The 27,484-nt window shown below is 43.6% G+C and overlaps 1 protein-coding gene across 1 annotated transcript in view; it reads right to left on the bottom strand.

Annotated features, from left to right (window-relative positions):
- LOC126183857 (microtubule-associated protein 1A-like) overlaps nt 1-22,932 on the bottom strand; it is a 610,220-nt gene extending 587,288 nt beyond the window's left edge. The window contains exon 1 of the mRNA XM_049926148.1: nt 22,808-22,932. The gene's annotated coding sequence lies outside the window, so the exon portion shown is untranslated. The remainder of the gene's footprint in view (nt 1-22,807) is intronic.
- Between the last annotated feature and the right edge of the window lie 4,552 nt (nt 22,933-27,484).

Genomic DNA, 27,484 nt, shown 5'->3' with positions numbered 1-27,484 from the left:
AAAACGTGAATTTTAAAATTTGTAGGTGCTCGACTAAACGGTGGCGTAATAAAGTAAGTCGATGGAGCCCAAGAAAGGTCGAATGTGGAAAATAATTCGTGTAGGTGCAAATTTTTGTACAGTGGTAGGTGGAAATGTCATGAGCAACAGACTAGAAATCCTGACTGGTGAAGACTGAGTGTGGGAGTGGGAGTGCGTTTGAAGGTTTTTCTTGAATAACTCAAAAACTGCGGTCTATACCCAAAACGTATCCCAGTACAAAATTTAAATTTCCTACAAAAAGGTATTGTTCATTTTTTTCTGTAGGAGTAATAGTTTTTGCGTAGCAAGGGAGAGAATATGAAAATCTCGCGCGTGGTTTTTGAAGGCCAGACAGAGAAACGACATCGATTGTATGAAACGACATCGGTAGGGGCAGCTCTTTCACCCTGTATACGTAAGCATATCAGACAGAAAATTTAACACCATCCCCTCGCCCACCTAGCCCCAAGAGACATCAAGCTTATCCCGTGTTTAGCCTAGATAATGGCCTCAGTTCGACGTGGAATCCACAAGTTTCTTTATGTACGTCGTTCTCAGCCGAAGCCACTCGTTAATGCCATCTCGAAGAATTTCCATAGAATTGCGGAGATGCTGGATGTTACATTTTACTTGCTCGTCTAAATAGTTCCATATATTTTCTAAGGGTATAGGGACGGATGGTTTATCGGGCCAGTCGATGCACGACAATGATCACGAGTGTTCGTCAAACCCGGAACGTATGCGTAAAGTCCTGGGAAGACGACTGTTGTCATCTTGGACGGGGGTGTCCACAGCAGACTCATCACCAAGATGTAAAAAAAGATAAGGCAGCCCTTGGCCACTGAGAATGTTGAAACAATCATCCTTGTTCATGTTCACGGGATCCTGAATATGTTAGCCGACTCATGTTACGAGAAACACCACCTAAACCTCGTAGAACCTCCTCATGCCTAAAATACGTCCTCTACACATTCCGAGTTTAAAGCCACATTGAGCCGCCACTGCACTCGATGCCTTGCATCATTTGAAAAGTGGCAAAATCGCGACTCGTCTGACCATATTTTTGAGGTAGGGTTATTACTGACCCACCGAACGAGGTGGCTCAGCGATTAGCACACTAGACTCGATTCGGAAGGACGACGGTTCAAATCTGCATCCGGCCATCCTGATTTAAGTTTTCCGTGATTTCCCTAAATCGGTTCAGGCAAATGCCGAGATGGTTCCTTTGACAAGAACACAGCTGATTTCCTGCCCCATCGTTGGTGAACTGGGACTGTGTTTCGTCAATAATGATCACGATGTCGACGGGACATTACACCCTAACCATCCTCCCGTCTTCCTTTCACAAAGTGTTGGCACGATGCCATTGTCCTCAGCTGTGGGTGGTAGAGCCGTCCAAAGCCGTAAACACACAAAGAGAATTTCTCCTTTAGTAACGGTCTGGATGTATTTGCTTTTCCGTTGCTTTTGGCGACGTAAGCAGTTTCTCTACGGAAGAATAACTTATGTCGCCGTAAAATGGAGAAGACTTGAGCCCCTACGTTTGTGCTTTAGTGAAACGCACAAGTAGAGCGGATAAAAAGGCGAGTGTATGGGCAAGCGGAAAACGGGTGCTGGGCTCTGTGTGTGGGTGGCCGCTCCCGGATCGATGGCTGGAGTTCCCCGGACCGACCCGTGCATTCGCTTCGTCCCCTGTCTGGACGTCCCACACGACGGCACACTGAAAGCTGTATACTTCAGCGCTCCTCAATTCGAAGGCTGCACCGTAATGAAGGAGTTATCACAGGAAAACCAGTGTTAGGTGAATTGCAGGGGATGTTATCAAAACGTTACTAGAAAAATGTAAGGAACGCAAATTGCTACAAATAATTGGTTTGAATCATATTTAATGCCACAAGAGCGTTAAATTATCAGACTACGTTGGAAGTGGAGCAAATTTTAGTGACTGGGGATAGCTCAGTGACAGAGTTCCACAGGATTCAACGGTGGATCCATTTGTATTCCTTACAGAGGATGTTTTGTACCTACCGAACAAGCCTGAAAGACGTTTCTGGAAAACTGATAAGGGTAAACTGAATGGTGAATTATAAACTGACTAGAAGCTGCTTGAAAACAGAGAAAACGAACTTCACCGCAGAATTTAAATGGGGCGTGGCACAAAAAATAATAGAGTCAAATAACACACTCTAAAAGTAAAATTTTTCCCGAAACTCACGAAAGGTCTGCAAGTTGACAGCAGATGTTGCTTTAAGGACAGAGTCATGATCACATTCATCAGAGACGAAGTTTTGTATAGCGGCGTATTCCGGCATTAAACCAAAGCATCTATAGTATGGGATCAGTCTTCATTAAATGGAAGTTTTACAAACCGAAGTAATACTCTTCCTTTAGGTTACTCTCAACGTTGTATTCCAGTAAAGCAACGACATACAAAATCTTATTCGGAATTTCCACACCGTTTCCGAAGAACGGCAAAATAGCGTTCGTTTCCTTGTCTTCTCGTTGTTGCCCAGGCGTACTTGAGCTGAGCGTGTAAAGGTTATAGTCTCCCGGGAGTGAAATAAGAACATTACGTGCAAAAAAGCACCTTCAAACGGCAGTTTACAGAGCTACAACAGCAGTCTTAAGGTTTTAGTTACGACAGTTTGCTACAGTTGGTTGCAAACGTGGCTATTTCCTCACAGCAGAGACCACAGTGCCAGTGTTAGGAAAGTTTATTTGGAGTTGACAAATCATCTCCACAACAATAAAGAAAGCATTGGTTTGGTATTTGGGTCATAGATACTTTGCCAGATACTTTTTACACTCAAACACGGCCACAAGTAAGGAAAGAAATTCAGTTGTTCTTGACTCAGGCATTGGCGTATGCGGCAGCAAATAAGACTCATTATAGGGCTCTGAGCACTATGGGACTTAACATCTATGGTCATCAGTCCCCTAGAACTTAGAACTACTTAAGCCTAACTAACCTAAGGTCATCACACAACACCCAGCCATCACGAGGCAGAGAAAATCCCTGACCCCGCCGGGAATCGAACCCGGGAACCCTGGCGTGGGAAGCGAGAACGCTACCGCACGAGCACGAGCTCATTATAGAGAGGAATTCACAATATCACGATGAAAGTACTCGGTTTATGCAGACATGTAGAAAATCGGCAACTAAAAATAGTAATAACCCTACCCCGGAAAAATTTTCAGCCATATAGGAAAACAAAACTCGGAGAAGTGTAATAAACACATTTACAGTAGAAGTTAAGGCCTTTCCGCTTTGTGATAAAATGCGCCGTGCACGCGGCTGTGATATTCATTGCACAGAGGAAAAGAATTTTCAATGTGCAGCTACCGAATATGCAAATGTATTATTTTGTAAAAGGTTTCATAAGATAATAGCTCCAGTGCCAGTGCAAACAACTCAGTTCATAGGTTTGGAGGCCGTACAAGTAGTGTACTTTAATTCATAGTTCATGGATATCAATCAAGGTATACGGAAGCACTTGTCTTTGTGATGACCAACAATATTCATAAACATCATCAATAGTTCATGTGTGTTTCATCGTAAATAGTTTTGGAATCGGCCTTCAGGGTTTGGAATTTTTATTTTCAATCTTGTATTTACTTGGATCACTGTATGTCCTTCTACAAGGTGGCGTACAGTCCTTTTGGTTGTCAATGAGACAACGCTGTGACATGGCGTTAGCGCACCGCCTGTTTTCGTAGTGCTAAGATGGGAGGCTCTCCACGCTAGTCTATCTTGTGTAAGCCTCTTCATATCTTCCATAGTACTGAAACCTAGGTCAACTTGAACCTGCTTGTACTATTTCTAAAAGCGCAAGTGAAGCGTTGGCATTGAAAAATAGACAATAAAACTTTGAAAATCCGATGCAAATAAATCGTACGTATTTCGTAGCTTCATAGTGAAAATTCTACTTCCTCATATAAAACGCTGATAAATTTTGCTCAGGAACATAAGGGCAGAATGGAAGTCAGTCGTCGGTACAGCCTATACGAGAGGAATTACTCAACAAAGAGTCATACTGTTACGCTTTTAATGCCGCATATGAAACTCACATTATAGATAATACTTGTTTCATTTTATATGTAAATTCCTGATTCGGAGTAATATTTACCTCTCAGGTCTACTAGATTTGTGATACTCGGTTTATTCTTTGTCTTAGAATGAGAGGCAGTTTTGTACATTTACTTTATTGCAGTGAAATTTGTCAACGACCTGTGCAGACACAACAAAAATAGGAAATAATAAATAAAACAATGAAATCTGGAGGAATAATATGGCCTGAGATACAAGCTGTAAAAGAAGTGTGGTCGTCAAATCGGTTCCTTTGTATGAAGGAGGACGCAAAGAGCGCAAGGATATCTCTGTTGGGACTGGTCCAACAAATCTGTAGAGATCTCTTAGAATTCGCTTATAAAAGAGTCATAAAGTATTGTAGTAACGTCCTTTTAGGATGGAAATGGAAAATAAAGCCAACCACGACAGTATGGTGTTTTCTTGCTCGAATCATATCTTTAAACAGAAACACAACAGGATTACACAGGCTCATTTTTGTCGGTTTTGTAAAGCAGCCTTGTGATGTCCGTTTCATGTAGTCTGTGTCCACGTCAGTGGACTTCTCGCTCTGCGCCACGTTGGCAAAAATCTCATATGAGAGCTCACACAGGAATCGTAAGAGCCTCTAATGCAGAGCGTGACGTTTACCGTTTACTTTCGTGATTTACGAGATCGCAACACGAACAGCCGGCTTGCGACCTGTCATGTAGAGATGCTCCATCCTACAGGCTAATAACAAGACATCATGTTCCACTCTTGCTTCTCGTCGCTCGCAATTCTCTCTCTTTCTCTCACACTTGTCACAACCCCATACTGCCTCTCTAAATATAAAAAGATATTAATTTTGAAACTTTTTCAAAAAGTATGTTTTTATTAACCAGTGAACCCCGATAATCAACACTCTTTTTCCCCGATTTCAGTGCTAAAGATTTGTTTGTTAAAGTGTATGTAAACCTTTGGGGGACAGTATACAGGGTGTTTCAGAATCTTTGCATCAAACGTCTTGTAGGCACTATGCGGCGTCCTTATCCGTACGCAGTGTGTGCTGCTTATAACCCTGTCATCTGTTCGGCAAGATAGGCCGAGCTTCTTTTATGTTCATCCGTTTACAGACCTTCATTCATAAGGGTCTTTTTTGTTGAAAGTCACTATCAATTAACTAGGATAGATCTTATCAGATGCAGCACACCTGGCTAATAGGCCCTGCTAGTTTGGTGAAATTTTGTCCGTCGTCCCAGGGCCGGAGAATTCAATAAAAAGAGGGCTAGAGTCAACGAGAAGTGTCAGCGAACAATTTTTGTCCAAAAAAAAAATTGTTCTCCACAACATGATCTATCATTTCTGGAACTTTGATACGAAGATTTTGAAACATCCTGTATTTTAACTGTCGAGTCAAATTTGGACTCTGCCCAGTGGTCTGAGCCTTCCTGTTCGCTTGCATCCCGGGGATTAATGTGCATTAATGACCAATTCGAGGATGGGTCGCGCAAGTTGATTTCTGCTTTTTGTGAAGTGCACAGTTTCACATTTCTGAAGTAAGTTGCCAGTCATGGCTACTTCACGTCTGTAAGAGGGATCGAGCATGGCGCTTACGAGACCTCACGGAATGGAATCTTTTTCTCTTGGTTCCACTAAATGGTGGGTAGGTAAGGTGTACTGCCACACTGACAACCATACTCGGCAAACCACTGTAAAGTGTATAGTGGAGGGTACTTCCCTGTGTACCATACAGTTTCTTCCAGTTCCGTTCTCGTTCTTTGGAAGACTGACTACTTAAATGTCTCTGTGCGTAGCGCAGTTAGTTTTACTTTATCTTCACGGTTTCTACCGTAGTGATACATGTTCCTAGATTTCTTACTTAATAACTGTTCTTGAAACTTTGTAAGTAGACTTAAGCGGGATCTTCAAGTGTCTGCCAGTTTAATATTTTGGCATTTCTGTGATGCTCTCTCGTGAGTGACACCTCTCACAGTTAGTGCTGCTGTTCCTTGCACATTTCCAATAACCTTTTTTATTCCTGTGTAGAATGGCCTCCCGCTTGACCAATTCGAGGATGGGTCGCGCAAGTTGACTTCTGCTTTTTGTGAAGTGCACAGTTTCAAATTTCTGAAGTAAGTTGCCAGTCATAGCACCATTATGAAATCTTATAAATGTCTGACTGGATATTTGTGCATCTTATCTCCTATAGTACATCATTACCGATAGCAGCTTTGTTTGTAGAAATCTGAGGTTACTGTTAACATACACTCCTGGAAATTGAAATAAGAACACCGTGAATTCATTGTCCCAGGATGGGGAAAGTTTATTGACACATTCCTGGGGTCAGATACATCACATGATCACACTGACAGAACCACAGGCACATAGACACAGGCAACAGAGCATGCACAATGTCGGCACTAGTACAGTGTATATCCACCTTTCGCAGCAATGCAGGCTGCTATTCTCCCATGGAGACGATCGTAGAGATGCTGGATGTAGTCCTGTGGAACGGCTTGCCATGCCATTTCCACCTGGCGCCTCAGTTGGACCAGGGTTCGTGCTGGACGTGCAGACCGCGTGAGACGACGCTTCATCCAGTCCCAAACATGCTCAATGGGGGACAGATCCGGAGATCTTGCTGGCCAGGGTAGTTGACTTACACCTTCTAGAGCACGTTGGGTGGCACGGGATACATGCGGACGTGCATTGTGCTGTTGGAACAGCAAGTTCCCTTGCCGGTCTAGGAATGGTAGAACGATGGGTTCGATGACGGTTTGGATGTACCGTGCACTATTCAGTGTCCCCTCGACGATCACCAGTGGTGTACGGCCAGTGTAGGAGATCGCTCCCCACACCATGATGCCGGGTGTTGGCCCTGTGTGCCTCGGTCGTATGCAGTCCTGATTGTGGCGCTCACCTGCACGGCGCCAAACACGCATACGACCATCATTGGCACCAAGGCAGAAGCGACTCTCATCGCTGAAGACGACACGTCTCCATTCGTCCCTCCATTCACGCCTGTCGCGACACCACTGGAGGCGGGCTGCACGATGTTGGGGCGTGAGCGGAAGACGGCCTAACGGTGTGCGGGACCGTAGCCCAGCTTCATGGAGACGGTTGAGAATGGTCCCCGCCGATACCCCAGGAGCAACAGTGTCCCTAATTTGCTGGGAAGTGGCGGTGCGGTCCCCTACGGCACTGCGTAGGATCCTACGGTCTTGGCGTGCATCCGTGCGTCGCTGCGGTCCGGTCCCAGGTCGACGGGCACGTGCACCTTCCGCCGACCACTGGCGACAACATCGATGTACTGTGGAGACCTCACGCCCCACGTGTTGAGCAATTCGGCGGTACGTCCACCCGGCCTCCCGCATGCCCACTATACGCCCTCGCTCAAAGTCCGTCAACTGCACATACGGTTCACGTCCACGCTGTCGCGGCATGCTACCAGTGTTAAAGACTGCGATGGAGCTCCGTATGCCACGGCAAACTGGCTGACACTGACGGCGGCGGTGCACAAATGCTGATCAGCTAGCGCCATTCGACGGCCAACACCGCGGTTCCTGGTGTGTCCGCTGTGCCGTGCGTGTGATCATTGCTTGTACAGCCCTCTCGCAGTGTCCGGAGCAAGTATGGTGGGTCTGACACACCGGTGTCAATGTGTTCTTTTTTCCATTTCCAGGAGTGTAGTCTGACGCGTCATTAATACACAACCTCATGAGTTTCGGTCCCTACACATTTAACAGGGGCACTCCTAAAGTTACTTCTACACCTGTCGATGCCTCTCCACACAAGATAACATGCTGCGTCCTCTGTACGAAGTCCTAAATCCTGTCACAAATTAGATTTGCTATTCCACATGATCGTACCTTCGTTAATAAGCGTCGCCGTGGTGGTGAGTCAAGCCCTTTTCTGAAGTCAAGAAGTAGTGCAGCCACCTGATTGCCTCGATCTATGGCTTTGAGGTTCTCACATGTTGAAGGAGAGAATTGGTTTTTGCTTGCGGAATCGATCTCCTCACGGATATTCGACTCGATAACACCTTTCTTTGCTGAGCTGTGAATGCGAAAAAGCTAGGCAACTGGAGAATAATCCAGAGCAAGCAGAGCATAACATGTCGTAAGTGTCTGAGCGACGAGCCGCAGCTGAGAACAGACTAGAAGGCTCGCCCGCAGGGACCGGTCGTAGGTAGCCCGAGGGCGTGTAGAGGGCATCAAAAATTTACCGCCGCTCCAGGAAACGGCGCCGGTCGAGAAGGGGTAGGGGTTCGGAAAGGCTGGGAGGAAAGGGGGGGGGATGTAGCCGTATTACTGCGACGCCAGATTGGAGGCGCTACTTTCCTGTCCAGCCGTCGCCCTTCTCCATCCATCACGCTACACTTAGTCACGTGCATGTTCCGTTTATCATAATTGGGACCTCCTACGCACCTACACACACACACACACACACACACACACACACACACACACACAAACCATTTTATCCCACGTTATGAAACTGTTCTATGGAGTAGGAGTTGTCAATCAGAAGTCAGTTCGTTTTGAAGTTCATTTTGTTACCTGTTGAATTGTGTACATCACTGGGTAGGTGATAAAAGATTTTTATGGTGTAGTATCTCGCTTCTATATGTAACACGCAAATGCTGGGTGATGGATAGTGTAAGTCATTTCTTCTTCGAGTGTTATGTTTATGAAGGACACTGCTGTTTTCGTACTGTGACTGACTGTTGACAACAAAATTCATAAAGAAATAAATTTACTGTGAAGTTGTCTGCACGAAAACTGTTTAAAGAGCTGCCTACAACAGGTTCAAAAGTGGACACCACATGTCACCGTTAAGAGAACGAAAACTTTTTCGTCAATGACGAATTACCGAAGAATATGTTCCCATAAGGCACTGCTGAATGTAAATGTACAAAAGTAATCAAACTGATAACATTTTCATCTTCAGCATCTTGTATTATCCATAACACGAAATTTGCAGAGCTTAGAACTTCACGAAGACCTGTAACATGTGACTCCTACTATAGGTTCTTATCACTATAAACCTCTAAGAATTTAGAATATTCGCTCTCATTTGCCATTACACACTATTTATAATGGTGGAGTCAGGCCTTGTGCAGTGCTGTATTGTATGTATTGTGTTCTCTATAAGTTCAGCAGAAAGAGTTATTACTTTTCAACAAAATATTATTTGCTTTTACAAGTGTAATACGTATCTCCATGATGTGTAATTACAACACTTGTGTTGTCAGAAAATAGGAGACTTTATGCTTCTTGAATATGTGTTGGCAGATCATTTTTATACGTAACAAGAAAAAGAACGGACTCAATATCGATCACTGTGGTACACACATATTAATTGTTACTGACGCCAGAGCTTCCGGTTTTACGCCAATGGACGTATGAGAAATCTACGAAGTCATTATTGGTGTCGACTGTGAGTCTCTTGTGTTTAATCGATACTTAGGCGGTATAGGCCAGTAGCATTAGAATTGATTCCCGATGAACTAATATTCGACTCCTAGTTTGTTCGTACTAATGTGACTTTTCTATTACCGTCTGAGTTGTTCGAAAGGATTTGCGGGGAGACAATAAGATATCTACAGCTAGCTATTGTCTGGTTAAAATCATTAAATTTTTTTGATACTGCAGATCTTGAAAATGATTTTGTTAAACCGCCACTCTTAACGTCACACACCAGTTACCAGATTCAGAAGTTCAATTACCAAATTCGATATGATATTGGTTGCCGCTATTCATATCTAACATTGTATAGACACCTCGATAATATCGGAACAATAGTATCGATACACGCAGCATCGCAAGGTATTGATTACTGATGTATGTTTACTGTTCTCACGAGCGCAAAATCATTTAGTCAGAACAGAATGTGAAACATAAAATTATGCTATGTTTTCACTAACCAGCTTGCGTATAAAATCAAATACAAACTTATGGAATAGAGACTAATAACTCCAACCACAGACGAATTATAGTCCTTGACATAAATCTTATACTACCAAATTGTGTCATTATGGGAGAAGTCTCTTACCAGCTTGCGAAGTACTGTAGACGCCCGAAAGGCGGGCGCAATCTATATAAGTGGTATGACCACGTGTTAGCAAGGAGAAAGGCAATGAAGCTAGAGCTTCATTTCTTAATATGCTACGTAAGAAGAGAAATGCCAAGAAGCACGCAACAAATCGAGTTCATTTCGCGTAAGACGTGATTCCGTACCAAGTACACAGTTATTAACATTATAAAAAACTTCATACTCTACATAAGCTTCTTACCACACTTTTCGAAGTTTTAAATACAAAATTACGGCAGGCCTTCAAACGTAAAATGAACTAGCAGACATGACCGCATGGCGCAGCAGATTTTTAAGGGACGAACCATACTGATTAGCTTTTACTGGCGTGAACAAAGCGAGCGTGTTTAACAGTTGCGCAGAAGCGTCCACGTGGTGTTTTGTCCTGTACGCGTCTCAATACGAGACTGTTCCCGTTGGGACACGAGAGTACTGTTTGGTTTTGTGTCCACACAGCAGGCGTGATTAAATTTTCTACAGTAGATGTCACAGGTGTCTGGCCGCTATTTTGTCGAATAATTGCACCTTGTGAGGTTTGCTAGGTTAGGACACGAGTTTTGCTCGGATTACAGAATACACTGTCTGCGTGCTGTTCTGTCGTTGGCTCCTCAAAACCAGATCCTGACACAGAGTTTGCGTTCCCGTCGCGTCCAGTGAGCTGAATACTGAACTGGAAAGACTAATCGCTGAAAGAAAGCCGCGATGCAGCATGTCAGAGCCGCCATGACATGTTGGGGCAAGCATTCCAATTATTTTGCTAGACTTTAGAAACAGCAATTGCTGCTTACTGATACTACGTAACTCTGTCAGATTTAATTTACAGTTCACTATTAAAACTGATTTGTATCTGCTAATTCTTCTCTGCAAGCTCAGTTACGCATTTGTTCAAGTCTGTTTATAAGCGTAATTTTTGTGTCGTCTCAAAAGAGATTCTCTGATTGAACTTGTCAAAACACTCACCCGTGTGTCAGAATTTTCAATTTCACTTCGCATAGCTAACTAACTGAGTGACTACAGGAAATGAGCAAAACATTGACATGAGAACTTATTTTTATATGATTATCTCGCCAATTGAGCTGTAAACATTACTCAGGTAATAAATCATTTTAATGCAGCGTTGTTTGGATCCTGATAAACACATTTGGTAGAAACGCTTATCCTTCTGTATCTATAGGACAAAAATAGTTTCGCTGACTTCATTAGGCAACAAAATTGCTCAGTTATTGTTTGCTTTTTTTTTTTCAAACAAGATATTGTATTAAAGAAGCAACAACTACATAAAACTGAATATTAACTCTACCATGCATCACTTACCAAGAAAAGTTATGTTAAGAATTTGCAGATATGATTTTTCAGGAAGCGAGGAGGATGTCAAATCACTAATGTTACCTGTAACACATTTTATTTATGTACTAATTTTTTGCGACACATATGTACAGAATGTTTCGACATTGACAAATGTAAACAGCTCGTATGGTTGCTGTTCTGCTACACATAGCTGGGAAAACCGAATAAACTCGACGCGTCGTCTTTCAGCAGCTTTTTATTACCTTCTGGTCGCACCGTGTACCGCCTTTTGCAAAATGATCGCTACAAATAACTCTATATTTCTATGTTTTAATGTTCTTTACGTACCACGCTCACCAATTTAGTACTTATACGTAGGTGATAGTAATGAAATCTCAAAATATTTTGCATTTCTTAGTAGCGTTATTTTTATTTCTCGAACATCAGTTTATTTCAGTTACATAGCTTATCTATCTTAATTGCGGAAATGAACGCCACTTGCTATCGATAAATGGAACACCGATCCTGACCATTTTGACCTGAAATACAAGAAGAGGAGTAGTTCGAATGTGGCAAAGAGTATGGCGGCTCGACCAAAGATTATCATACTTTTCTCTGCAATCACACCTTTGCGTAATCTCTCCGGTTTAGTACTGAGCTACTGATCACATGTCACAGCGGGCGGTGTCCAAAGTGTCCCGGAAAACAAGTAAGCAAAGGTGACCCGTTGCACCTGTGTCGCAACATTTGACAGCCGCTGTAGCGCCGCGTCAGACAAGTCGTTTTAATCACAGTACCGTCTCTTCCTCAGTAAAACTAACCGAGTTCACCGTTTATGACGACAAAACACTGCTACGAAAGGGAAAAAAGGTAACGCACTTACAGTCATCTTCTCTGCTGAGGCATTTGCGTGGAGGGGAAATTTCCTTTCACTCCCCTCAGGTTATGAAAACGCTTTTCGCTTCGCATTTTGTGCCTGTATGTCCGTGTAACGTTGCAGTCACGTTCGGACTATTAGTACCTTGCTGTAAACGTTAACGGAGTCGCCTCTTCCGCGCACGTTTTCCAACTGTTCGTTCGTGTTGACGGTAGTCCATGTTCCGCCTGTTCGACAGTCATATTCTGCGGAGAAAACTCAAATCAATTGTTAGCATTTTCTGCTTTTAAAGAGTTTATGCTGCTAGTTCTCTCTTCTCGCTGCTCGCTCTTCTACAAACTTGAATGTTTCTCAATTTCTCTTCCTGCTCCCTTCTTCAGCTCCTTGCTCACTCGCTGTCCCGATTATTTTGGAATCCCCTTTTCGTCTTAAAAAGGTGGGTTCGACATTAAAATATTCTTAGGCAGTCTGTACATGCCAGGGCACTATATACGTCATGATATGTGAATTTCCAGTTCCAAAAATTTCATTTTCTGTCACTTTCAACACACGTTTATTTCATAGAACCATAGACGCACCTACATTTAGTTATACGGTAGTTCACCAAAACCTATTGAGCAAAATTTCGGAATGATTCCTTGAACAGGTCACGGATGATTCTTTCCTGTCTTCTTCCTCCAACTAAACTAATGCTTCTTTTCTAATGACCACAATGCCTACGAGACAGTAAATACCAGCGTTCTTCCTTTTTTTTACGTTTCTTGGATTCTTTTATACAGTCTCTTCTAAATCTAGATTCGTATTTAGTCCGCAGGCGCCCTTACACTGTGTGACGTAAAGTATATCGTATTCCACTATCATCCCAGTTCCACGAGGTGCCGTGCGCGAATTGTGTTGTAGAAGCTTGGGTTTATCTGATTTTACCGTTACACTCATGCCAGGAGACGCCTGAGAGGGGAAACAATATGTTCCTTGACTCGTCCTGGCCGGCGTGATTTCGAAATTTTGACAGTAAGCCTCTCCCGGAAGCACAATGTCTGACAATGGTATATTATGGTCGGGTCACTGATATTCGGGCGCTGACTTAAAGACCCCGTGAGGAGACGCGCTGCACATCTTAGAAATTTATGTACCTCATGAATCAGCCTACTGAATATCGTTCCTAGACTGCAGAGCAGCATTCAAGAATATGTCAAAAGATGGTACTGTAGTTGCATGCATGTGGATGAATTACATTTCCTTAAGAATCTTCCAAGTATCACAAAATGTCTGTCTTCCCCAGGACCAGTTATATGTTGTCGTTCCACTTCATGTCGCAATCGACGCTAACCTCTAAGTAATGTACGTCTTTGTCTGTTCCCAATCAATGATCGCCTATGGTACAGTCAAACAGTAGTTGGTCTTTTCGACTATTTAGGAGCAATACGTATCATTTGTTTCTGTTTATGGTCAACTGCCATTTCTTGCACTAAGTACAGAATTTACTGCAATATGATTAAGTTCTTAGACTTTGCGACTTCATTGTGTAAAACAGCGTCGTCTACGACCAGAGTCGCGGAGTTTCCGACGCTGTCTACCATTTACTTACATACATTCACGAATTAGAGACGCCCACATAGCAGCGTGTAGCAGCACCATGTGCTCTGATGACGGCGACGATACGTGGTGTTAGAGTTAAGGGACATCGAACATGGGAAGTCTTCCTACTCGATTACCGCTTAGACACCGTCTTCTGTTCACGGAGATTGGTCGGAGCTGGATCCAAGGCGCACACACATCGCTTCGTGGCGTCCGAGATGTCATACGTAGGACTGAGGTCAGATGACCTGAGAGGCGTCATAGAAACCTTCCTGCGTGTGGAAGATTCCTCGAATCATTGTGACACGTCGGAGTGGTACAAGGTCTTGCTGAAGCTACAGGGCTCCTACCAAGTGCTGTAGGATGCGTTTAATTGAACAGTTGCTTCTTGTGTCGCTCACCGGTGAGAGATAACAGTAGACATAACAGTGGTACCATTTAATCCCATAACATCTTCCAGGCACGTGAAAAGACGAGTGCCTGCACGACGATGCAGATATAGGGTGTTACGCTTTAGAAGCGCTCTTGCCTATCCGACGCTCGACTCTCACCCTGCTGATCATTAGAAGACTTCACGACATACAAAACACGAAGTGACAGGAGCGCTCTGTCTGTCCAGTTCTGCAAAATTTCTAAATCAGTTGCTCACGAGTATACATCGTAAACAATAGCGGCTCCACAAAGAATTTAAGAAGAATGTCTCATATTCTTATGGTGTGTAATACTGGACAAAACTAGAAAAAAATGTGTAAAAATTTGACGGTACATAATTATTTATCGAGATGTGGGCCATTCCATCCTATGGTAGCCAACTGTCTACGGAAGGTGATCAATGAAGTTCCCTGTCATTCTTACACATCCTTCAGCCAAAGTTCTCAAAGAATCAAGAATTCGTGCGAAAACTCCTGGCTGCCCTCGGTGTTGGCTATACGCTTGTGATACGCGCTCCTGTCTCATGTGCACGTTGGCGATAGGTATGAAATACACAGGCTGTGTCGGCCAGAGTTGCGAGGCACAGTCGTACGTACCAGAGGGCTGAGCTGTCTGCAGCTCAGGCAGCACTGAGTTAAGGCAAGCGTCCAGAGAGAGTACCACACGGCAACTGCTGTCGTATTCTTCCGCCATGTGTCTCTCAAATAGTTCTGAAGACGACATCCTTGCGCCAAACGAGAATATAAACGAACACAAAGCTTTACTCAGTTAGTATAGCGCAGTATAAACAGGAACAGTAGTACCTCAAGGTAACATTAGTGCTCAGTGTACAGTCCCCATAAAGAAGAGCGAAAAATAGACATTCTATAAATGATCGTAATTATCGTCGATTTGATACTGGACTAGACCAGAGTTAAAGACAGATCAGTGCAAACGAGCTTTGAACTTTTACCACGCACTATCGTCATATTAAAGTTAGGCGGTGTAATATTTATTTTAATAAATTAGTATAAACTGTTGCTGACACGCGTTGCTATATATTTTTGTTTCACCGTTGCCTAACCGTATTTGGTCCTGTGACGATGCTGTATAACTGCAGCGTGCAAGCAAGCCACCTCATGAAAGTAAGTACTTTAGATGGTACAGAGTTCTCTTCCTGCACCCATTGAAGTTTTGCACCAAGTATGCTTGGTGAACAGAACAACACCAGTTCCTTTGAATGTCCCCAATAAGAACTTTACGGATTTAAGATTATGTGACCAGGGAGACCATGCTACTGGATCTTCTCGACCCGTCATCCCGCAAATAACGTTTGTGCTAATCACTATCGTATGAGGCGTAGAAAATGGGGCTTTCTCCTGTCGTGCATAACTCACATCCACTGCCTTCCAGCAACGGGTAACGTTCCCCATAGCGCAGGCAGTTTGTCGCATAGAAAACGGTGATAAACACCATCTATTAATGCGTACGGTAAAGTGAACAGCCCACAATTCCTACCCATATATTGATACTAAAGCGAACCGGATGCCCTGCTTTCACACTCACTCGAGGGTTTGCATCTGTCCGCACACGGTTGTTGCTTTAATTTATCATACCAATCTGTGTGAATTCCACCTCATGCAACAAGAAAATTCAAGCTGTGTAACAGCAGATCTTCAGTGCTCTGCCTTAGAATACATTGGTAGAACTATTAGGCGGTTTACTGGTCTTGTAGCCTAAGAACAGTCTCACAGAGGACGAAGTACAGAGAGAAACGCAGGCAATAAGTAATGAACCGGAAGATAGCTTACACTAACATGTAGACTGATAACCGCTCAGTTTGGTCCCTTTAATCCACAAAAAAAAAAAAAAATGTATGTAGTGATGGTTCATGCACAAGTAAACTGTCCCGCACGACAAGTGTTTATTTGCAGACATACATTTAAGGGGCTTTTTCTTCTAGTTTTGACCACTAGTACTATCTCGTGTAAGAATATAGGACACTTCTCTTTAAACACCCTGCTTAGTATTTACTTACCATCTTCTGTAGACACACCGAACATAGATGGTTTAGTGGTTGGCACACAGGACTCGCCTTCCGGAGGACGACGGTTCAAATCCGCGTCCGGCCATTCTGATTTAGGATTTCCGTGGTTTTCCTAAATCGCTCCAGGCAACTGCCGCAAGAGCTCCTTAAAAGGGCACCGTCGATTTATTTCTCCATACTTGAACGTTCCGAGCTCGTGCTCCTTCTCTAATGATCTCGATGACGATGGCACGTTAAATTCTAATCTTCTTCCCATTAATAAGATTTCTCCCCCTTTGAGTACTACGCACTGGCTTGGTCCTGCTAGGAACTATTCAGTCCGGCCACAAAGTTCTTCCAATTTGGAGTACCCAGCTATTTTGACGGTGACGAAGATAGCAGAGAGCCGAGTTGTCGCCTCGGCAGAGGCGCAGAGATGGGCGCGGCGGGCGCCGTTAGTAGTGCAGGTGTGGGCAAGCATTTAACAAGGCGGCACTGCGGATCTTGAGGCTCGTGGCCATCGACCGCGATGGCGCAGCGGCAACGCCGCGGGAGACGCCGGGGTCGATCCCCGGTCACGCCGACCCCGGCGTCGGAACTGCAACTAGCCCTCTCGCGGTACAAGGCCGAGCGCCAGCCAGGAAATCTCCAGGAAGTCACCTCTTGCACATACACACTGGGACTTCACACCTTTGACTGGGACGTATTGACTCAGAAATACCCCAGTTCTGGCCAAGACTCTCGGAAGGTTCCCCTCGGCTGTGTAAACAATTTGCGGAAGTAAGTATCCCCTCCTCCCAAATACTGCCAGTTGGGAACAATCCAGCCCAATTTGCAGCTCGCTACCGAGCGAGGTTTTTAATACAGCGGCAAGACACGGGACACGCATTCGGCAAGACGGCGGTTCAAGTCGACGTCCGGTCTTCCTTCCTTCCCTTTCTTTTTAGCTCGCCTGAAGTTTCTCCGAAGAGACAGCTCCAGACGGATCTCAGACAGTCCGTCCTACTATTAAGGACGGGGAACTTTACTAAAATAAATTTAAAAAAAAAGGGTCACTTAAATAAAATGCAATTAAACTTGCCGGTGCTCTGTTACTCTCGCGAATAACAACTGAAATTTACAAGTAACTGTAATCAGTCACTCCTACTGAGCTTACCAGTACGGATACAAGAAGATTATACCTCCTCTGCAAGTGAAAAGAAATTATAACTCATAAATACAATCTTTGCTTAGTTCGGTTTATAGAATTTGCGCGTCATGGTAATACCTGAGTTCAATGAAAGATACTGATATTTATACTACTGTTTGTCTATGCAGTCAAACCTTCCCCTAACTTTGAGCTATGTACTAAAATAGCTTCTTGTCCTCTGCTCCATGAAAATGTCACAAATTTCCCAGGAAACTCTGATGTCTAATTAATATAAATTAATCCGTTTAACGACTGAAGTATAATCCTCCAAAACTCGTAGTGGGACGGTCGATTGATTTCACTGTTTACAGTTACTTGTGTATTTCAGTTGAGATTCCTGAGTGTCAGTCACATTCTGACCCTCGACGGGGAAATTATAAAAAAAATAATGGGATAGTCAGAATTTTCTGAATGATTTACAAAATAAGTGTGATAATCAAGTTCAAAGTTAGGTTTTTACAAATTTCTTTGGCTTCAGGTTTATTGTGAATTTCTAGACTTTCTTTCATTTAATCTGCTGGCACGGCTAATTCTCTGAGTTCCCGTCTGGCTTCGCATCTTCGTTATCGTAAAATTTTTCTCGTTTGTCGACAGTTTAATTTAAATTCACGACCTTAAGCTGTTTGAGCAACTTTGCTCTATCGCTGTCTTCTGGAATTACAGGATTACTCACGCTAATTTTCCTAGTGTTCATTTCCAGGAAGATAAATATTCGTGTCCTTGATGCACCTTCTTTGTACTTTTGGCTTGTGTTCTCAAACTTTGCCGACAAGTGCAGTCGTTCCCTATTCATCGTCTAATTTTCATTGCTAACTGGCGTCCTCTTGGGTGGTTTTTACAGTCCACGACTTCATAAAGGATAGGAAGTTAGGGCTCAACGTCTTATCGACACCAAGACCATTACATGCTGTGCGCAAGCTCGCAAAAGACAAGCAAGTAGAAGACAATGGGCCTTTACACTGCCAACGGGGCAGATCAGTATACGTGGAGAAACTACGGAAAACCTATACGTGGATGTCTGTGCGCCAAGTAGAACCCCGCTCTTGCCGCATGTGAGTAGACAGCATTAACTACTTGGTCGTCTTTCCTTACCACCACGGAACAGCTAACAAAACTTGTCTGCTGACATCACTGCCATTTCTCTGTTCACACTCTGGTCTTAACAACAAAGCAGTGTTAGTTAGGCTGGTTCCAACAACACAGTTCTTTAATTAGCATGGTCCTTCCTCTCAACTGGAAACTAGTCGTAACGGGGTCGACAGACTGTGGTGCAATTCATGCCACGGTGCGACTCGATCGTTTTGCTGACAGAGTTATGTTAAATTCGGAAATAAAGTCCTTGGAGTAATCGAGAATCGGAACCCATGTTTATGCATATCTATTCAGAAGTAAGGAGAAATATACCGACGAAGGAAAGTAAAAACACAATGACATGTGGCCTTCATGTCATGCTTAAATGACAAAAGATGAAGAAATATAGTGTACGAAACGTATCAGGTACTTAAAGCAAATACATGAACCGTTTAAACAAGAGCGGTTGAATTCATGATTTTCTGTGTTCTTGATTACAAATTGTAAGCTGCTAGGCAGGGAATTAGAATCTATTTCTGATATTTCCCTCCACGGAGATAACTTTTATTTTCTTATTGCCCTGAATTTAATAAAACGAATTCGTCGTCCAGGCTGTGAAAGCCCAAAGGATGTCTATGGCCGCCGTGTCATCCTTTGCTTTTCGGCGTCACGCTGATGCGGTATGGAGGGCATGTGCTCAGCACACCGCCATCCCGTGTGCTTTGTAGACTTTCCAGAACGTGAGGCCGCTACTACTCGATTAAGTAGCCCCTGAATTGGCATTACGAGGCTGAGTGCATCTCTTACCAGTCCTTCAACCAACAATAAAGTCCTTGGCAGTACCGGGAATCGAAGCTGAGTCCTCCACATGGCAACCAATTACGCTGATCACTCAGCTACTGAGGCAGACTTGAATTTCATAAATCCTTTGCATAATTTGTTCACTATTCGACATTAATTCATTTGTCAATGCATCAGATTTGTACATAGATTTGATATTTTCATTGAAAATAATACATTTTGCGTATCGCATATCAGTAGTGCGAAATAATACCGTCCGGAACAAGAAATTTCTTCTGAATGTCAAAACAATGTTTTTTATACTCTATATTTTGAACACACCATTGCTTGCATAAGTTTTCAGTCTAAAATAAATGTAATAGCGGTGGTTAATGAAAAACTGCTAGGTCGGTTACACCAAATACTTGGCCAATATCGCTCTGAATAACTCAACGTCATCCCTGGATATTTTCTCACACAACGGAAATGCTCAGTTTCTTCCTCGACAGTCACAATATTTGATATTTCTTGGGTTGATAACTCCATAGAAGCAAATGATGAAGAATTGTTCTGGAATATTTTTTGGTATTCAGTCTTTACGTATTCTGTTCTGTGAAGGAGTGGCCATGCAATTGGAAACAGTGAACACAAGAAAGCTGAGGTATTTTTGATAATCTCGATACGGGGCAGGAACTGTTTTACGCGAGCTTCTGGTCTCAAGAGAAATTGTATAAACATGAGATGCAGGTTATGCGCATGTCAAAAAAAGAAAAAGCATCTGAATAACACATTGCACCGGGCTGTTGACCCGTTTCTGGAGCAGGTTTGAAGATCTTTGTCTTTCCAGGCACGTAGCTGCTAAGCTTACACGCAGCAGGAGTATACGTTGCACATAATGTGTACCGATGGTAAAGAATTATGACATCACTGCATTGACTTCCGTCTGTTCTTCACATGTCATGCGTTTTAAATATTTACCAACAGCGAAGCTAAAAACAGAAATTTTGATGGAAGAGAAAATTATCTTATTTATTATCCTGTTCGCAGATTAATAATTTAACAACGAATAGTAATAATGAAGAACAGAAAAGTTACATCTAATACAACATCAACACTGTTAAACGTATATAAATTACGAAGCCAATGTATTGAAAAAACTAACTTTCATGAAAAATAATTAAAATTAATGGTACTCTTTCTGTGAGAATTGTAAGATTGGTCCTGCCTGGAATAGATACCTTAACCTCAAGAGAAGCCGAACTGTACACTGTATCAGAAAAGTTCTAATATTTTGAAATTCGACAACTTTTCGGCCTGGAAAGAAAGCGTATCGTTGTTCGTGGCTAGTTCCAACGAGATTAAAAGGTTTTGAACAAAGTAGACACATTTACCAACAACGTGTTTGCCAGACACGCTCTTAAGCTCATGAGATGATCAATGGCAGGTAATTTATCAAGCTTACTATGCACTGGCTGATGTGCCAACCGTAAGTAAGCTTGGTCAACCGACATTCCGTCCTGGTCAGAGATTCCTCCAGACATAACACGGATATTTGCTATTTCTACCAGTAAACAATAACTGTACAGAAATCAAACATTTTCCCGTAAAATTATGTGGTAGAAACTATTTGATATTCATACATGAAGCACTAATTTACTAATTTTTTAAGGTGACGCAATGTTCCTGTACAATGTGGCAATTTTTTCGTATTTATAAAATATGATATAGTCGCGCGTGGTTATCTGTAAGTGATAATTTTAATTCCGTTTGACTGCATATTGTGTGGGAGGAGAGAAGCGTGAGCTTGCACTGTAACAGCAAAAGTAGTTTTTTGCCCTATTCAGCTGTTAAGAGACAAAAATATACAGAAGAAAAGAGAAAAATGAACTCACTGCGTAAAAGAAGGTTGCAATTATAAGAAAGAATCAGAAGAACAACAAACTTTTGAGGAGTATTTTACGAGTTAAGTAAACAGCTCAGTGTCGTCTGACAGGCATCGCGTGTAACTACATGATGTGTGACAAGCAACAGGCAAAGCAGAAAGTTTTTTTCTTTTTTTTCTCAACGAACAGCGCTAACATCAATATCCACCAGACACGAAACCCGCTCCAGAAGAGGAATAAAGCAACACTTCCTGTTTAAATACCGTCGGCTACAATAGAACACAGCTGACTGACGCCGACATGGGTATTTGTGACTCATAAATTATCACCACCGCCTTATAGAATGTAGTCGGGTTAGTAAAATCTTCAGAAACAGTATATACGTAGAAGCGTGTTTTCTTATTATTACAAGTATCTTACATAGTTCGTAGAAAGTATTTGCGGTTGGTAACATCTTGACATTTCTAGCTCTGCAGAAGGAAAAATCAATATTCTCAAGCCGCTTAACAATAGATATTAGCATGTCTTTGCGTATCTTTGTAGTGAGCGTCAGCCATACGTCTAGTAAAGCGAATGAATTCACTACAGCAGATGTTGCAAATCACACGAATGTTAAATAACTATGTAACACTTCATTACGATTCTTCCGGTAATTATGACGCGCTATATCATTAAGCTCTTCCGGTCTGTATTACTTCTGGTCGACGGGACGTGCTGCCGATCGACCTGTATCTGAAAGGAGGCGTGTCGGCTGTATCGATCTGGAGTGCACGTCATTGATACTCGTTTCTGTCTTTGGTACTCTTCGAAGGATCAGAAATCTGTAACGGGAAATCTCATATTTTATAACACATATCTTTGAACGGACGGCAGTTTTGCGGTGCTACAGCGCCACCACGAGTGGAACTTCTAGAAATATCGTACGGAGTATACAGTGGTGTACTGTATTTTATATCGTGGCCCACACAGCATTGCAAACAGGTTGTGCGGATTTAAAGAGGAATTTGGGCGAGACGCTACGATGTTCTAAGAAGAATGTTTGTAAATCTAGTAACTGTCATGTAGTTTAGGCAAACACACGAAATTTTCGAGAGCTATGTTTTGCTCCTAGCTACAGCTCAAATCGAGATTTCCGTTTGAGAGGTGAATTCTAAGGCCACAATAACTCACGATTTTGTCGTTCTCAAAGTTGAAAGAGTTTACGACATACACGAAAGCAGAATAAAAGATCAGTATTTGGTTAATCCAATGAGTAGACTTATATAAAATAGCGAAGCGAATGTGATATTCGTACAAATAAAAATTTATCGCAATATTCTGCTTCCGCTACTCGAGGAGCAGCGCAGCATTGGAAACATGTGGAGAGGGCTGCTGCCGTTTAAAGTCTACGGTTATTGCAACATCAGGCTATATGGCCATTATCTGATGTTTACATGTCGTATATTTAGTGAGATTGCAAGTTTCTCCGAGACGTCTCACTGTAAACAGTAGAGCGGAAGCTTCCTACTTGAACTAGCGGAGTTTGAAGTTGGCATTTACTCACGGAAGGAATGGTGGTCGGCCGTATGGAAATCCACAACGACGTTTTGAAGGGCGCGAGAGCGCTTCGCGATGCGCGCGACCGAGAGAAGAATGTTGGCGGCTCCGGCGGTGGACGCGGTCAGCCACGGCGGCCCGCACTGGCGCTCCCGTCCGCCGCCGCGACGCCCGCGCGCCTCGCGAAAGCGCCCGACCGCCGCCGGAGACGCCCGAGGCCGCACACGCCTCGTTACCCGCAAATTATTGTCGCCACTCTCCACTCACCGCTCGCCACCTAATGCTACAGAAATCAGATCGAGGCTTCCCGTCTCTGCGTCCGCCTCGCCTCTCACCGTAGATGAATATTACAAAAGCCATACTTTGTTACTTCACGTAAGCGAATTCGCATGCCTGTCGTTTGATGTCGTGACGGACACTGAAACTAACTTTCCGCCACTGACAAATATTGTTTCTGAAATCGAGAAAATCTTCTCTCACCATGTAACTATAACCTCAAGATAGTCTGAGAGTTTAGTGAAGTCTCAAATTTTCTTAGACATTGTTAGATCACAGTAAATACAACTAGAAAACGGTACATAATATGCGCCAAGATAGTATAAGACTACTTCGTCGTTATTATGACTTTTTCACTTTGTTTAGCAGTCCGCCTCCGGTAGCTGAGTGGTTGCTATCACGGTAGCTCAGCGTGTTCGGTCAGAGGGCTGCGTGCTCTCTGCAATAAAAAAACTGAGTCAAGGAATCAACGATGAAGTTGAATGGATGTCTTGTGACGTCCTCCCAGACGAAACGCAACGAACTAAAAATGTCAATCCTAAGGGCTCGGGTTTATTCCCGGCTGGGACGGAGATTTTCTCCGCGGAGGGACTGGGTGTTGTGTTGTCTCAATCATCATCATTTCATCCCCATCGACGTTCAAGTCGCAGGAAGACTTGCATCCGGCGAACGGTCTACCCGACGGGAGGCCCTAGTCACACGACATTTTTTAGTTTGTTTAGCGAGGTTATCGCTTTTTCACCCTGGAACTATCGCCAATACTGTTTATATACGTATAATTTTGGAGCTGTGCAATGAATAGGCTGTCAATTGTTGCCATGGCAAAGGTGAGGCGCTTTTACTTGAATAGACTGTATGATGTGATATTTTTTAAGCACATAATCCAGATTATTTGATGCGTTTGGTATTGACCACTTCCGAGATCAGAGGTGCGTCATTCGCACACCTAATACACACGCTTTTAAACTGGCGTACCAGCATGATAATGCTTACTTACTTTGAAAATGGGCAGTAAAGTTCTGCATCAAAAATTATCTATACTTCCAGTGCTATAAGGAACGTGACTTTTGGTGAAATTACAGATTTTACTTGTGTAATTTACCCCCCTTGCCGGCGTTAACTGCTTCGGGCCTGACGAGTTAGTGATCATCGTAAATCTAGAACTGGATTCTGCGGTCTTCCTGTCCCATCTCTAACGACATGGACATCGACGGGAAGTAAAGCTACAGTGTGGGCAAAATACACTACTGGCCATTAAAATTGCTACATCAAGAAGAAAAGCAGATGATAAACGGGTATTCATTGGACAAACATATTATACTAGAACCGACATGTGATTACATTTTCACGCTATTTGGGTGCATAGATCCTGAGAAATCAGTACCTAGAACAACCACGTCTGGCCGTAATAACGGCCTTGATACGCCTGTGGGCATTGAGTCAGAGCTTGGATGGCATGTACAGGTACAGCTGCCCATGCAGCTTCAACACGATACCACAGTTCATCAAGAGTAGTGACTGGCGTATTGTGACGAGCAAGTTACTCGGCCACCATTGACCAGACGTTTTAAGTTGGTGAGAGATGTGGAGAATGTGCTGGCCAGGGCAGCAGTCGAACATTTTCTATATCCAGAAAGGACCTGCAACATGCGGTCGTGCATTATCCTGCTGAAATGTAGGGTTTCGCAGGGATCGAATGAAGGGTAGAGCCACGGGTCGTAACACATCTGAAATGTAACGTCCACTGTTCAAACAGCCGTCAATGCGAACAAGAGGTGACCGAGACGTGTAACCAATGGCACCCCTTACCATCACGCCCGCTGATACGCCAGTATGGCGATGACGAATACCCGCTTCCAATGAGCGTTCACCGCGATGTCGCCAAACACGGATGCTACCATCATGATGCTGAAAACAGAACCTGGATTCATCCGAATAAATAACGTTTTGCCATTCGTGTACCCAGGTTCGTCGTTGAGTACACCATCGTAGGCGCTCCTGTCTGTGATGCAGCGTCAAGGGTAACCGCAGCCATGGTTTCCGAGCTGATAGTCATTGTATCTCGACCAACGCGAGCAGCAATGTCGCGATACGATAAACCGCAATCGCGATAGGCTACAATCCGACCTTTATGGAACGCATTTCTCCTCCTTACACGAGGCATCACAACAACGTTTCACCGGGCAACGCCGGTCAATTCCTGTTTGTGTACGAGAAATCGGTTGGAAACTTTCCTCATGTCAGCACGTTGTAGGTGTCGCCACCGGCGCCAACCTTGTGTGAATGCTCTGAAAAGCTAATCATTTGCATATCACAGCGTCTTCATCCTGTCGGTTAAATTTCGCGTCTGTAGCACGTCATCTTCGTGGTGTAGCAATTTTAATGGCCAGTAGTGTAAATACACTGACGGAAAAAAAGTCGCAACACCAAGAAGGAGTTGTGTGACACAAACCATAGTTGGTAGACGTGTTTCTACACCTGAAAGATGATTTCTATTCAAATTTCGCACCAGTAGCAAGAGAGTGGCGCTAGTAGCGATGCTATGAGGACACAATCAGGTTTGCTTCAAATACACGCTGTAACGGCTGTGAGTGTTAGTTACCTTTGAGATTGGATGTGGTGAGATGGTGTTAGTGAAGAATGGCTATAAAACGACAGAGACGCCGTTATTAATACCTCTCTGAGATTGAACGAGGTCGTGTAATAGGGCTATGAGAAACTGGATGTTCCTTCTGTGATACTGCAGAAGGACTTGGCACGAATGCAGTCACTGTACATGACTGCTGACGGCGGTGGTAATGAGAAAGTACGGTCGCAGGAGGACCGGGCTCTTGATGGCCACGTGCACTACCGAGAGGGAAGGCATCGCATCATATTACATCTGCAGCAGCAATTTAAGCAGCAGTTGGCACCACAGTAACACAAAGAACTGTTGCAAATCAGTTACTTCAAGAACAGCTCCAAGCTTGACGCCCTGTATCGTGAATTCCACTGACCTCAAACCACCGCCATTAATAACTTCAGTGGTGGCAAACGAGAGCTGATTAGAGGGCAGGGTGGAGGTCTGTTGTGTTTTCTGATGCAAGCTGGTTCTGCTTCGCTGTCAGTGATGGCTGAGTGTTGGTTAGAGGGAGGCCAGCTGAGGGCGTGCAACCAACCTGTCTGCATGCTAGACACACTGAACCTATACCTGGCGTTACGGTCGGGGGTGCGATTCCGTATGACAGCAGGAACACTTTCGTGGTTATCTCGCGCTCCCTGACTGTAAATTTGGACATCTGTCTGGTGATTCGACCTGTTGTGCTGCCATTCATGAACAGCATTCCACGAGGTGTTTTCCAACAGGTTAACGAAATGGTTCAAATGGTTCTGAGCACTATGGGACTTAACATCTGTGGTCATCAGTCCCCTAGAACTTAGAACTACTTAACCCTAACTAACCTAAGGACATCACACACATCCATGCCCGAGGCAGGATTCTAACCTGCGACCGTAGCAGTCGCGCGGACAGGATAACGCTCGCTCACATAGCGCTGTTGTAACCCAACATGCTCTACAGATCTGTCTCCGATCGAACACATATGGTACATCATCGGACGAAAATTCCAGCGTCATCCACAACCAGCATTAACCGTCCCTGTATTAATCTACCAAGTGCGACAGTCATGGAACTCCATCCCACAAACTGACACCCGACACCTGTACAACACAATGCATGCACCTTTGCATGTTTGCATTCAACATTCTGTGGGTCACACCGATTATTAATTGACCAGCATTTCACATTTGCAATGACTTATCTCGCGTTTACATTAACCTGTGATCTTGCAATGTTAATCACTTAAATATGTTATCTGGACAAATGTATTGCTGAAATATACATTACTCTACATTAATTACTTTTTGGTGTTGCGATTTTTTCCTTCAATGTATTTCAGACACATTAATATAGGCAACCCAACTTACATCGTCTGCCCCAGATTCGGGTTATGAAAACTGGGCTGCCTATCTTAAGATGCATGAAGTATTTTGCTGGACTGTTTCCCCCCCTCCCCCCTTTTTTTTTGTTCGTCGTCGCCCACCTTTCTTTCTTACCATGAAACGCCCCTGCTGTCTATTTTTAAGTGTATCGTTCATGCTATCTGTCTCTGTGAATCGCGTTAAACGTGTTCTGTTTTCCTGTTTTTATATTCCTTCATTGACATGTAGGCGGGTAACCAATCTTACATCCACTCAAACAAGTGCGGGAAGCCGCTGCGGTACAGGGTCTCGGAAAACTTTAGGATCGCGGTAGAGATCAGAGAAAATCGTACAGTGAATATTGTGAGATGACGAATGGACGGTCGGAAGTGCATATTTCAGGCTAGAACGAACAGTGTGTGAGGCACATGTTGGTAAGTTTCTTATG

The sequence above is a fragment of the Schistocerca cancellata genome, chromosome 4 (genome assembly GCF_023864275.1).
Source record: "Schistocerca cancellata isolate TAMUIC-IGC-003103 chromosome 4, iqSchCanc2.1, whole genome shotgun sequence".
NCBI lineage: Eukaryota > Metazoa > Arthropoda > Insecta > Orthoptera > Acrididae > Schistocerca > Schistocerca cancellata.
This window is presented reverse-complemented; position numbering and strand designations above follow the sequence as displayed.